Source organism: Octopus bimaculoides, chromosome 3, assembly GCF_001194135.2.
Source record: "Octopus bimaculoides isolate UCB-OBI-ISO-001 chromosome 3, ASM119413v2, whole genome shotgun sequence".
Classification (NCBI taxonomy): Eukaryota; Metazoa; Mollusca; class Cephalopoda; order Octopoda; family Octopodidae; genus Octopus; species Octopus bimaculoides.
The window spans coordinates 101114978-101116063 of NC_068983.1; the positions used below are offsets into that span (position 1 = coordinate 101114978).

Sequence of the window (1086 nt, forward strand, 5' to 3'; positions counted from 1 at the left end):
TATAATTAAGATTTAGTTGAATTAGGTACTTAAGTTGAGGCACCAAGTCTGTCCAGTATTGTCTGCACAGCTCAAAGTTAGGTGAATAAAAAGCAAATAAGTAACAAGGATGTCCAGGTACTAGAGCATTACAGCTGTTTCAAGTGGCTCGATTTAATCGATCAATGCAGACCCAATGCTGCATTGGATCAGTTGAATGTGATAAGGATAAAAATGAATGTAGCTATATCACCATTCCTCTTTATTGACCCCCATTATTTCCTTCTGCCACTCTAAATTATAGTAGGCTTTAGGTATTCTTTCCCTAAATTCATTCTGCTACAATAATAGCAAAAAGAAGCAATGTATTTTAACCTCTAGTTCTGATGAAAATTTGGCTAAAAGATTATAATGGAGTATCCTGTTTGTTGGAAATCTATATGGTTGCATGCATCTAAGCAGATGTAATGTTTATATTGATCGATTAAATGGAGCCGCTTGAAACAGCTGTAATGCACTAATTTCTGGACATCCTATATATATATATAGATAAGAATGTGGGTGTATCTGTCTGTCTGTATGAATCCCTAAAACTCGAGAACTGCACAACCGATTTCATTCAATTTTACACATGCCTTACTTAGGGTCCATGTAGTGTCATGGGCCAAAACAATTTTCAACTTCTTGCCTAATGTGAGCCCAGAGCAATCTCTTATCTCTTCCACTATTTCAGTATTACATGTCAAAAGTGAAACATCTCTCTATTGTAATGTCAGATACTTTCACTGTTAATACTGAATCTATTAAAGTGGAACGATTATCTCACATATATACAAGAATACATACATATATAGTATATATATATATATATATCATCATCATCATCATCATCATCGTTTAACGTCCGCTTTCCATGCTAGCATGGGTTGGACGATTTGACTGAGGACTGGTGAAACCGGATGGCAACACCAGGCTCCAGTCTGATTTGGCAGAGTTTCTACAGCTGGATGCCCTTCCTAACGCCAACCACTCAGAGAGTGTAGTGGGTGCTTTTACGTGTCACCCGCACGAAAACGGCCACGCTCGAAATGGTGTCTTTTATGTGCC

General features: G+C 37.6%; 1 protein-coding gene across 3 annotated transcripts in view; it reads right to left on the bottom strand.

Moving 5' to 3' along the window:
* LOC106870339 (uncharacterized) overlaps positions 1–1086 on the bottom strand; it is a 164102-nt gene that overhangs the window by 80636 nt on the left and 82380 nt on the right. The gene's annotated exons all lie outside the window — the stretch shown is intronic.